This window comes from Chionomys nivalis, chromosome 1, assembly GCF_950005125.1.
Source record: "Chionomys nivalis chromosome 1, mChiNiv1.1, whole genome shotgun sequence".
In the NCBI taxonomy this organism is placed as follows: Eukaryota; Metazoa; Chordata; class Mammalia; order Rodentia; family Cricetidae; genus Chionomys; species Chionomys nivalis.
The window spans coordinates 19,671,801-19,685,104 of record NC_080086.1 but is presented as its reverse complement, the minus strand read 5'-3'; positions in this window follow the sequence as shown (position 1 = coordinate 19,685,104).

Below are 13,304 nucleotides of genomic sequence, written 5' to 3'. Positions count from 1 at the left end.
CACTCACATTTCCACCATGAAACTTGTTGCAAACATTTATAGATTTTTAATCACATGTAATATTTACTGTGAACATTGATGGCCTTCCATATAGAGTAGTCTTATTGCTATTTTCATGGTGTGATTTATCAACTATAAGACATTGAACATGCTCAGCAAATATTCTACCTTTGAGCTACATATATCATCTTTGGTTCTTTTTGTTCTGTTTTTTACTTTGTTTGTGTGTTTGTTTTATTTTTGTTTGTTTGTCTATTTGTTTTGACACAGTTGTTACATCAATTACTATGTAGCCCAGGCTGATCTCAATCTCATAGTTCTCTTGACTCAATTTCTTCACTGTTGGGATTACGACTATATATCACCACATTGATTTACATCACATTTCTTGATATTTTCTAAGAAATAAAAGACATTTCTATGTTTTATAAATATTGATCTATGAGATATTTTAAGCCAAATATAATTATTAATCACTTGTATACAGTATAGATCAAATAATTCTCTACTGCTGAAAAATATATTTAGAAAGATGTTTTAGGTATAAAATCATGGGATTAAAGTAGATACACATTTAAGGATCTCTAATATACATTATCACAAGTTCTCTAGTTCATTTATAGTATAACCATTGTATGTGAGAATATTCACAATTGACCTTTTTTAAAGATGAGATAATGTGAATTTTTCTTCTTGTGAGTTTTGCCCATAGGTTTGCAAATGAGAATTCCTGGAAAGAAACTGTCATCAAAGACTGATTTGCTGAGTAAAGATACAGTAGGATGAAGAGGTTGTAGGTCGAGGGCCTAATTACCTTACCACAATATAGCTCTAGCCTCTTAAACAGACATTTCTTGTCAACTGTGTCAGTACTAATATCCCATGACCAATACATAAAATCTTCATGAAACCTATTAACTTAAGAGACCACTGACTTTTACCAACCTGAATGCTAAGAACGTCATCTGATGACCAATACAAAATCTCCATCTGACTGTAACTGCCTCTCTGATGTACCCACAAATATATCTTAAATTTGCCTTGATTTATAACCTTCTCATACCTGTAAAACTACAAAACTTTATGAAACTGCTTCCATACTGAACATGGAGTTAGGGTCACTTAAAATAAGTCCAGAATAAGCTATCATTATTCCCTTTAAGATGAAAGCTGTTTTTTCATTCATAGGTCTTCTTTCAAAACTCTTGCTGTTTATATTCCCAGGGAGGCCTCAAGTTCTAATGCTGAATGCTAAAGATGTTAGAAATTTCACTAGAATTAGAGGTAAAATTCAGAGAGGGTTCTTCCTGGGCATGTGCAAAGGTCCAGGCTTGACCACAAATATCTCTTGGCATCGTTCCCTTTGTAGACTTAAAAATATAATTATACTATCATTCTAATGATAATAAAAGACAATAACCTTAGTAGCAAGACTGATAGTAACAACACAGCAACAATAATAAGAGAGCAAAGAGAGGAAGTAAAAGACATTGATTTCTTGTCTGTCAACATGTGCTAACCCGTGCCAGAATATGTGCTGATTTCTCGCTAAACTGTTCTTTCCGTTGATTGGAGCGTTTCCAACCTGAGAACTTTTCTTTTTAATGAAAGCAATTTAAATTGTTCTTCAAATCAAGTGACAGTGGTTAATGGGCACTGGGGGATGGGTGGTGAGGAATGGGCTGGAAAACAGGAAGAGGAACTGATGATGTAAGTAAGGACAGACAAGCCTAGTTCTCATCAGACTGGAACAGAGTTAAACTTCCTGCTTTTCTCTTCCTTTACTAATGTCTAGTCAGCCCTTAATCATCTCTCCTAGCCTTTACTTGCTCCCATTTCCAAAGTTTCCTCCTGCTTCCCAGTCTACGCATGTTCTCACCACTTGGCTATGCTGCCTGTGTCTTCTATGACCAGATTCTATCTCCTTACCTTGTTCCTTTTGTAGACTTAAAACGACTTTTATATTTATTATTATTGTGTCATGTGTGTGTGCTTTTGAGAGAGGTCGAGTACATGCAAGCCATGTCAAAGGACAACTTTGGGGAGTTGGTTCTTTTCTTCTCCTGAGGGTTCTGTGGATCAAATTTAGGGATGTGTTCAGGTTTGCATTGTGTGCCCAGAGAGATTTTACCCACTGAATCATCCCTCCTGTACCCTTTATGTTCCTAAACCCTGATATCTCTGAGTCATCACCCATAAACATTAAGTCATCTCAACAGTGTAAACTAAGTTCGCTGGGTGTAGAGTGTAATTACTTCTGGAATACCTTCATCCAGTCACTTTTGTCTGTATCCCTTCATCATGGGGGCTCTCTATCCCTAGTGTTAGCACATACACACATATATACACACACATACACATACATACAAGGGATGAAAGGAGAGAATTAGTAAAGTTGTGCTTGAAGAAAACAGTGAGTGGGGGTGGAAGAGCAGCAGTGCTGGAGAAAGTGGCAGACACTCTGTCCCAATGCAGGAAGATGCTTGTGTTGTCTCAACATTCCAAAAGGAAGCACTGTAAAGAAGTCAACTGACTTACTTAGGGACACCATAAGACTAACTCTGAACCTATAAACAAAGCCTAACGTTACACACAGAATTTGAATCTAATGTGGACTCAGAAGGGCCTGAGTTTAGCTTGCCACAAAGCGTGAGTGTGGAATCTGGAGAGACATGATGGGAAACACCAAGATCCTGTGACTTCAGGTAAGTCCAATCATTTTCAAAGTCTTAGGCCTCAAAAATAAAACAAACAAACAAACAAACAAACAAAAAAGCTAACAACTACCTGTAACTGCAAGATTTGATGCAATCATGCGAACAAATGTGCAGGCAAAACACCAATGCATATAAAATAAAAATAAATTTTTCAAAAAATGGAGTGAGTTAGGTCTCTGTATGATTTTACAATGGATGGTTTGAAAATGAAACAATTAAATGAGGAGATAATTAACTTAGCTAGAATTTACATAACGTCAATTATATTCATTATCAGTTTGGTAGTTATTTTATCCCTAAAAATGTTGGTTGGTATCAGTGCTAAATATGAGAAATTTACTGATAAGAAACAGCTTTAGAAAAGTTTACAACTGATAATATGCAAGCACTACAACTAATTACTGAAGAAAATAATGCTATTTTGACTGGTAAGTTACAAGCCTTAGAAACAAACTTGATTTGCAGTATCTGTCATGATTCATTTATTCTTCCCTCTCTGTCAGCATCAGCTTCATCATACAGTTTCCTCCTTACAGTTTCTCTCAAGAGGAGGGCCTGAAAATCATTATCTGGTGTATCAGTCAGAGATGATTCAGTTCTGCCTTTTCTCTTAGAGTTCTGAGAGGATCAATACAGGGAAGTTCAAGTTGTTCCCCAACTGGAAGATCAGCTCACTCCACCAAAATTGCTTCTGGGTCTAAACACAGGTAAACAGCTGCTTTTATTGTTTTTCTATTACATGATCATATATGCTCTAGAGAATTTCAGGCAGGGTGACATGAGAACAGGATTGATAGGGAAGTCCTGTCGGTGAGTTAGATTTGGTTGACTCTGGCAGCAAGTGGAAACAGGAGTTCAGTAGTGGTTATTTTCTTTCTGAGTGTGCTGTGATTTCTGTGCACTAAGAAAATAAGATAGAGGGTTCTATGGAATTCATTACTATTGAGCAAGTTAAATGTTTATATATTATCCATGAAGAAGTCATAATAGGAGCCAGGTGTACTCAGTGTATACTTGCTACACAAGCCTGACAGACCCACCTGAGTTTGATCCTTGGAAAACAAATGTGGGTGGAGTCAGAGGACTCTTTCAGTAAAGCTATCCTCTGGATACCTGCACCATGCCTCAGGTATCTCCACTCCCCCCCCCCCAAAAAAAGACCCAGTAATAATAAATAACAATTGAGAAATGAATTCTGTAATGGGAAGTTTCCCTTTTCTTAGAAAATTTGAAAACTTTCAGAAAGCTTCATAAATTAGTAAACTAGAGCAGAACCAGTCCATGTGCTATTTGTTTTCCATATGTCCGTTAGCTACCATCTCAGTTATAAATGTAAGGGACAAGATGAGTTATGAATATTTACTATTTTATAATATATTGATATCTATTATCAGATTGAATCCTTCATGAGTATTAGTTAATGACTGCTGCATAGTGACAAAAGTTATTTTTGTATATGTTCCTTTGGCAATGACATATATTAGAATTTCATATGTGAAATAATCATGCACATGGTAGGATTTGAGACTGAAACTTCAGGATGTATCCCACTATGCCCCTCTCTATTGCTACAAAACCCAATTCCTGCCATACCCATTTCTAACTTTACTGACTAATGTAGTTACTACCGGTTATGTAACATGTCTGAAGACTTGGAGCCAGGAGTCTCGAATGCTAGAGAACAAGTAGTGTTTGTCTTTATGGGACTGGATTACCCTACTCGTAGGATTTTCCTAGTTCCATGCGTTTAACATCCTGACCTGGAGAAAATTGTGTAGGCTAAGACTGGGTGGAGAGGGTAGACATCTCAGGTGTTTGGTCTTTAATCAAGGAAATATTTCTGCGTCAAGGAGCCCAAAATGTTAATTACCCGGAGTATTAACCTTCATAATATTGTTTTGAAGGTGGTGTCTGGGAAACACCGAGAGTCATATATAATTGAAAAGACTGTATGAACATTTTTATATTTGCACATTTATCAAAATGTGTAAATAATTGTAAATCAAAATTTTATTCATCTAGAAAGCTTTGAGTGTTATTTAAATTGATAGTTTGAAAGTGTTTCAATGATTTGCAGTAGTTCCAATTTTTCTTAACAATTTATATATGCTGAATATTTTAGACAAATGTGCTGTGCCAATATTACAATAACTTACTAGTAAATTTTTAATTCTTTTTGTATTTCCTAATATTAAGTACCAAGAACCTTAGAGGTATAAAGGACAGAAATCTTCTTACCTCCTTTGGAAGTCAGGGTCAGTCCATGTGATTTAGGGTGTTTTAATCATTAGGGAAAGTAATCAGATCCTACCCCCTCCCACCCCACTGCAGCATCAGATCCAGGTACCTTCCTCAAGGTGGGCATTTTAACTTTTTCTTTAGAAATTACTCAAAGTCTGGTTTTAACACAAACAGTACTTCACTTACTTCCCAAGATGCTTGATTAGGAGATAAATTATACAACTGTTAAATTATATAAACCTTCCAGGTTGCAGAACAGCAAAGGCCTAATGAGATTCAAGGGCCCAGAAAATCTCGCCACAAAAGTAAGTGTTTTAAGTGTCTAAATTCACCTGTTTTTATGCAATGTAACTTTTGACATTTGAAAACAATACCCTACTGGTTTTTATTGAAAAATATAACTCCCATCTTATCTGCGAGGTACACAAAGGAAAGAGAAAGATAAGTGATTTTGGGTGGGAGAGTAATCATATATAAATTTGTTCAAAAATAAGTCTAAAATTAAGCAATCGATTTTGAAAAGTCAAAAAACAAAAAGAATAACTCTATTTTTAACAGTGAGCTGACAACCATGAAAGCCAGACCAGTAATAAAGGAGATTGTTTTGGGACATTTGTTGTCTCCTCAGACTCCAGTTTGTCATTTATAAAGATTTCAGAATTCTTCTTGACATGACCCAAAGAAAAACATATAGTTATCCTCCTGGATATGGGAAGTAGACAAGATTGCTGGGCAAAAAAAAAGGATCTTGGGGGTGGGGTGGGATGAGGGTAAGGGGAGATAGGGAGAGAAAAGTGAGAAGGGGAGGATGGGGGAGAACTTGGGGAAATGGGATGATTGGGATAAAGGAAGGGTGGATATGGGAGCAAGGAAGCATATATCTTAATTAAGGGAGCCATCTTAGGGTTGGCAAGGGACTTGAACCTAGAGGGGCTCCCAGATGCCCAGGGCTATGTCCCCAGTTAGTTCCTTGGGCATCTGAGGATAAGGAACCTGAAATGGCCCTATCCTATAGCCATACTGATGAATATCTTGCATATCACCATAGAACCTTCATCGGGAGATGGATGGCGATAGAGACAGAGACCCACATTGGAGCACCGGAATGAGCTCCCAAGGTCCCAATGAGGAGCAGAAGGAGGGAGAACATGAGCAAGGGAGTCAGGACCGCGAGGGGTACACCCACCCCCTGAGACAGTGGGGCTGATCTATTGGGAGTTCACCAAGGCCAGCTGGACTGGGACTGAAAAAACATGGGATAAAACCTGACTCTCTGAACACGGCGGACAATGAGGGCTGATGAGAAGCCAAGGACAATGGCACTGGGTTTTGATCCTACTTCATGTTCTGGCTTTGTGGGAGTCTAGACAGTTTGGATGCTCACCTTCCTAGACCTAGATGGAGGGGGGGAAGACCTTGGACTTTCCACAGTGCAGGGAACCCCGACTGCTCTTTGGACTGGGAGAGGAGTGGGGGGAGTGGGAGAGGAGTGGGAGGAGGGGGAGGGAAATGGGAGGCTGGGACGAGGCAGAAATTTTTTTTCAATAATAAATAAATAAAAATAAATAAATAAATAAATAAAAGACATGACTAAATAATAAAAACCTCCTAAGAGTTTCTCAAATGTGATGGAAGGTATTCACTTCTCACTTGTCAATTCTCAAGAACATTTTTTTTTTTTTTTGAGATTCGAGACAGAGTTTCTCCATAGCTTTTGGTTCCTGTCCTGGGACTAGCTCTTGTAGACTAGGCTGGCCTCGATCTCACAGAGATCCACCTGCCTCTGCCTCCCGAGTGCTGGGATTAAAGGCTACATGCCAGCGCCCGGCGAGAACATTTTTCTTATAGACTTCTATTGATCTTCTGTTGGGGGATTTCTATTTGTTTAGCCAATGACTTTTGGGGTAGAAGCCCTAGGGTGTGTTCTTGTCTGCCTGTGAGACAGTATAAGAGCAGAGCAGGCAGACACTGGAAGAGCTACTCTCCTCCTTACCCTAGGGGCACCACGCATGAGAGCACTGCAGTCCTGAGGTAGTGCCAGTATGAGGGTGGAGGCTGGGGGCACCTGTAGCTACAGAGAACATCTAACAGAGTAGGGAAACTCCATTAAAAGATGGACTTTGGGCATGTACCTGTGTACAAGCACCCTGCCTGAACCAGGAGACAAGCCATGCTGGTTGGCTACCATTGGATTCAGGCAGCAGTTGGGTTAGCTACACATTGGTCTCCAGGTGACTCAAGAACCCACAAAAGTCTATTAACGAATTTATTAAGGGGTATAATGAAATGATAAACTCACAAATACAGAACAAAACAGATGCTGCCACTGATCCAGCTGATTTCGTCCAGCGGTTCTTCTCAGGAGTGAAGAGCACCAAGCAGTCTCTCCCTGGTTTGCAACTGCTAGGATCATACCAAGAAAGTGCAAGAGCAAGAGGAGAAAGCAAGGCTCTCTCCTCGTCTCTTCAATGGTCATGTAAGTAGACAAGACCACACCCTACTGCTGGTTACCCCAAAAGTCATTGGCTAAATGGATCGAGATCCTACAACAGGAGATCAATAGAAGTTTATAAGAAAAAAGTTCTTGAGAATTGACAAGTGAGAAGTGAATACCTTCTATCACAACTGAAAAACTCTTAGGAGGTTTTTATCATTTAGTTTTAGTAAAGAAGAATTCTGAAACATTTAGAAGTGGAAAAGTCTGAAGCAACACCAAATATGCTAGGAAAATAAAATCTTATTGAATTTCAATGTATGCATTAGAAACAGTACTCTATCTTCAGCAGGAGGTGATCTGATTGTCTACATGTATTCCAACACATAACCCAATGAAGCAGCAAAAGCAGTCTAATGAGGAAGTCTCTTCCTGGGAAGAAGGCTGCAGAGGAAGAGAGGCGATGAGAGAGGGTAGTGGGGACAGGGGCGACTAAGTCACATTATGCATTTGCAGAAATGTCAAAGAATAATTAAGGTTATTAATAAAAAAGAGGAAATCTCATGCTTGTATGCTTTTTTTCTGCTTACCCTGCATTAGCTGTAAAAGTTGAACACCAAGCTGAGAGCTTTAACTTCTTTGTCATAGTGATAATCAGAGGCTTGGCTTTCAGATTCCTATTCTAAGATACACAAAGATGTTTAATATTATTAGAGAAAATTGGAAATTATGAGAAAAAAGAGAGTAGACTTATAGGCCCCAGAAAGAATGGACATGCATACATGTCAGTTTTAGAACAGCAACAGTTCCCTGTCAGTTCTTAACAACATCTATCCCTCCATCTTATCCTCAGTTATGGTCCCTTGGTGGACTGCACAGTGCAGTTCGGATACTTCTAAGAGAACTGTGTCTGTGCCTCCAGTGCTTTCTGAAGGATGCACTTTTGATCCTGTAGAACTGGGAGATTTGTTACAATTTTTCTTTTCTTTTTTGATTTTTTTCTCTTTATGTTTTAAATTTCATTTAACATTCCAATCACAATTTTCCCTCTGACTTTTCCTCCCACACACCTTCTTGGCTGAACTTCCAGCTAACCCCCATCCACTCTTCTCAATGTGTTTGGGCTCCCATGGGGTGTCAACAAAGCCTGGAATATTAAGTTGGGGCAGGATTAAACCCCTCCTCCCTTCATTAAAGCTGAGTATGGCATTCCATCATGGAGAATGGGCTCGCTGAGGCTAGTTCATGCACCAGGGATAGATACAGGTATTACTGCCAGAGGTCCCTCAAATAGTCTAAGCTTTACCACTATCTCCCACATATGGAAAGCCTAGTTCTGTCCCTTGGAGGCTCTACAGCTGTCAGTCTAGAGTTCATGAGTTTCCACAAGTGTGTTTTAGCTGTCTCTGTAGAGTTCTCCATCCTGATCTTGACCTCCCTTGCTTACATGCCATGATAGGGGTTGACAATCATTATTATGGAAGGATTAATAATATCTTTAAAATTTACACATTTTAAAATCTATAATACAAAAAGAGCCAAAAATGTTATGAAATCTTGCAGACCAATGAAAAAGTTTTGTGTCATTATTTTAAAATAATTTAATATCTGTAAATGAAAGCATATTGCTGTAGTCTCTCTCCTTAAGAGGCTGAGACAGAGGATTAGAAATTTGAGGATTAGAAATTTGAGGATGAGAAATTTGAGGATGACCTGGACAGGATGACCAGGTCATCCTGAAATGCACACTGATTCTGCTTCACTAGAAAACAAAGGTTGAGATAAAGTTTGTTAATAGAGCATGGCCATCCTCAGCTTCTCACTAAACAAAATAATCCTATTGAGCAATTATTGTTACACAAACTACACATATTTTAATATTTTCAACTTGACATGTTTGGGTATGTGGGCATACTCCTGAAGACATCAACATAAACAGGAGAATAGACTACCACCTTCCAAAGCTCCCTCATGTGTCTCTTATTTCTCTTAAGGTAAGAGCATCTAACACATACTACAGCGCAACCTTAAGTGCACAGTATGTGTGGACAAACTGGGGACACAGTGCATTAATGCATGTCGAGAATTTCATCATCCTTGTAACTGCCTCTGTGCAGCAAGTGTTTGTTCACTGCACACCAACTCTGGTATCTCACAAGCCTTTGCTTTTTAGAGCTGGGCTGTGTTAGAACCCTCACCTGAGTTGAGTCAAAGAGTATGGTCCTGAACTGGTCTTGTTTTGCTTTGTACAACATCTTCCACTTAAATCATGTTTGTCTCTTAGTTGAGCATCTCACTTTTAGGGTATTGGGGTGTGAGACACAGTTTAATTCTGTAGCCCAGGCTGTCTTAAAGCCTACTTTATAGCCAAAGCTGGCAAGGAAGTCACTACTTTGCCTAAGATGGCCTCAAACTGGTGGTGAACCTTCTGACTCGCTCTGCGGAATGCTCAGGTAATAGTCATAAGCCATCATGCCAAGACAATTTACTTCTTTCAAGGATAAATAGTACTGTGTTTGTGTGCATGTGCTTCATTTTTTCCTACTGATTTACTCACAATGGATGCATCAACTGTCTCTATGTATCTACTGTTACAAACAATGCTGCATAAAGCATGGGCATATAAGGGTCTCTTGCCATTCTAAAACCTTAATTTCTGATAGCTGTGAGATTTGACTTAGAGATGTTTAATCAAAACATTGCTTCAATAACGGACTACTAGAAAATAAGAATTTCTACCATTCACCTTGTCTATTGTAGGCACAATGTTGAAGGACACTGGTTTTGCTGTGGTATAAAATATTAATAGTTCATCAATGACAATAATGGAGTAGATATAATCAAATCTTCCAGGACTGAAACTTATCCTTTTGGAAGATAAATGATGATGATGAACTGGTACCATAGACTCTTACATGATTCTTTATTCTTAGATTCCTTCTCAAACCCTTGGATAGTGAGATTTTGAGTGTAGGCAAGCTTATTGAAAGAGAGACCTTGAAGTGTTGTATTTAGTTTGCTGTAATCTGAGCAAAAGCTGTGCAGTAAGAGTATCCTTGGCTACTCCTTTCTCATCTTGGTTTGGTGTCAGGACACAAAGTCTGTTATGAGAAATCTCATTACTGGAGTAGATGGGAACAGAGACCCACATCCAGACAATATGTAGAGAGTGACAGATCTTGGGATACTCAGTTCTACATAGGATGTCTCCAACAAATCCTTCCCCTCAAGCCTCAGGGAACTTTATGAAAGAAAAGGCAGAAAGAGTATAAGATCCACAGATGATGGAAGACACAAAGGAAACAGGTCTTCCAAACACAAGGGAACGGATGCATAGGTGAACTCACTGAGCCTATGACAGCAGACCCAGGACCTGCACAGGTCTGAGATGCAGGGATCCCTGTATCAAGAGAGAAAGTGAACACAACTCATATCCCTAGTATAGAAGTTCTCCCCAATTACTTTTCTCTGACAGAATCTCACTGAGTACAAAAACCATAATTTTTTGGTCATTGATATCTTGCAATATTTTTATTAAATTATTTCACCTATTTTACAAACTGACCACAATTTCTCCTACATCCTCTCCCCCATTCTGTCCTTCTACCTCCCTTTTATTCTCCTATCCACTCTTTCTCTGTCTCAGAAAGGGATAGGACTACATCTTCAGAAATGGGCAGGCTTCCCATGGGTGTCAGCAAAACATGGCATATCAAGTTGAGACAGGATAAAGCTTCTTTTCTTGTATCAAGACTGGATGAGGCATTCCAACATGGGAAATAGGTTCCAAAAAGTCATCTCAAATACCAGAGATGGGTCCTGATTTCACTTCTAGTAGCCCCACAAACTGACAAAGCTACACAACTGTCACCCACATGCAGAGGACCTAAGTCAGTCTCATGCAGGGTACTTAGCTGTGGATCCAGTCTGTGAACTCCCATAAACTCAGGTTGGCTGTCTCTATGGGTTCCTCAGTCATGACCTTGACCCTCCTGGCTAATTCTGTCCCTCCACCCTGTCTTAAAGAGGATTCCCAGAGCTTGTCCTAGTGTTTGGCTGTGAATCTCTGCATCTCATTTCATAGGTTACTAGATGAAAGCTCTCTGATGGCAATTAGGGTAGTCACCAATCTAATCAAGAGGAAAACCAGTCCAGGCACCTTCTATAGGAGTCTTATCTGGAGTCATTCTTGTGGAATCCTGGGAGTTTCCTTGGCACCAGGTTTCTCTATAACCCCCAAATGGCCCACCCTATCAGGATATCTTTTTCATTATTCTCTCCCTCCATCCTGCCCCCAATCTACCAACCACAATTCCTCATGTTCCTATTATCACATCTTCCCCCACCCCAGTTTACCCAGAAGATATCATCTATTTCCCATTCTCAGTGAAATCCATGCCTCTCTCTCTTTGGGCCTTCTCTGTTAGCTACCTTGTCTGAGACTGTGAATTGTAGCCTGGTTATTCTTTAATTTATAGCTAATATCCACATATGAGTGAGTATATAACATCTTTGTCTTTCTGGGCCTGAGGTACTTCACTCAGGATATTTTTTTCTAGTTCCATCAATTTGCCTGCAAATTTCATCATGTCAATTTTTTTTCACCACTGAGTAATACTACATTATGTAAATTTACCAGATTTTCTTTATCCATTCTTTGTTTGAGGGACATCTAGGTTGTTCCCAATTCTGACTATTACAAATAATGATATAAACATAGTTGAGCAAGAGTCTTGTGGGTATATGCTCAAGATTGGTATGGCTGAGTCTTGAGGTAGATTGAGTCCCAATTTTCTGAGAAACTGTCATACCAATTTTCAAAGTGACTGTAAGTGTTTGCACTCCCACCAGATGTGGAGGAATGTTTCCCTTAGTCTTCATCCTTTCCAACATAAGCTACCATTAGTGTTTTTGACCATAGCCATTTTGGTAAGTATAAAATAGTACCTCAGAGTCATTTTGACTTGCACTTCCAGGCAAAGGACACTTTAAATATGACAAAAAATGGCACCCTACAGAAAGGAAAATGATCTTTACCAACACCACATATCACATGGGACTAATCTCCAAAATATATAAAGAAATAAAGAAACCAGACATCATAATACAAAATAATACAATTAAAAGTGGTGTAGAGATTTGGTGTGGGAAGACCTTCTGTCTATGTGTTGCTTTTATTGATTAATGAGTAAAATAACTGCTTTGGGCCTATAGCAGGGCAGAACAGGGCTAGGCAGGGAAAATAAATTGAATGCTGGAAGAAAGAAGGCAGAATCAAGAGATGTCATGTTGAGGGGAAAGATGTGAATAGCCAGCTGGAACATTGCCAGTAGGCCACGAGCCTCGTGATAAAGTATAAAATACTGAAAATTGGTTAATTCTAGACCTAAGATCTAGCTAGCAATATGCGTAAGTGATTGGCCAAGCAGTGATTTAAATAATATAGTTTCTGTGTGATTATTTTGCATGTCTGGGCAGCCGGGAAATGAAGACACAGCCCCCTACATCAGAGATTTAAACAGAGAATTCTCAACAGAGTAATTTCCAATGGTTGAGATACACATAAGAATTGTTCAACAGCCTTATTCATTAGGAAAATGCAAACAACAATGAGAATAAGATACTGTAAGCATCTCTTATGATCAGGCCACATGCCCAGCAGTAGAAGATCAACACAAAATGAATTCAGTGACATTTTCTGAGTTTGTTTTTCTCATAATACTATGTGAGAGTTTTTTCCTTTCTTACAGGTCCTTTACTACTGTCTCAAGTTTTTTGCTGTTAAGGGATTTCTGTGTGTGCAAATGTATCTGTCTCTCTGTCTGTATGAGTTCCTTGGACTTTTTCTTTGGTTATTTTTCTTCCATTCACTTTGCCCTATTGTGTTTTGTTTGTTAATTTTATCTAACTTT